Genomic DNA, 484 nt, shown 5'->3' with positions numbered 1-484 from the left:
ACATGGTGGTGATGAACGCAGGCCTTGAAGGATGAGTTGTCAAGAATCCAACAGGGAGCAGTGGAGGGAAGTAGCATTCCAGCAGAGGGGAGCATGGAAAATTCCAAAGCATGCACAATGGAAAGCACAAAACCTGTTTGTGGAATAATGCCAGAAGCACTGGTCTATGTTTATGTGTTAGGGAAGCTGGACAAGTCCATTCTTCTGCAGGCCACAGGGAGTCATAGAAGGATTTAGATTAGGTAAATATCATAATTATAAATGTGCTTCGAGAAGAGTGATTGGGGTGTAACACAGGGAATGGACTGGAAGTAGAAAGATACTAGATCCAAACAGAAAAATTAAAGAAGATTACAGACAGGAGGTAAAAAGGACCTGAGACAGAGCAGTAAAAATAGAAAAGAACTGATGAATGTAAGAAAACTACATATAACGACTCCCTAATTTGTATTTAAAAATATAAAATGTATATCCTCAGCCTATC

Source organism: Galeopterus variegatus, unplaced genomic scaffold, assembly GCF_000696425.1.
Source record: "Galeopterus variegatus unplaced genomic scaffold, G_variegatus-3.0.2 Scaffold18413, whole genome shotgun sequence".
NCBI classification, from domain to species: Eukaryota; Metazoa; Chordata; class Mammalia; order Dermoptera; family Cynocephalidae; genus Galeopterus; species Galeopterus variegatus.
This window is presented reverse-complemented; position numbering follows the sequence as displayed.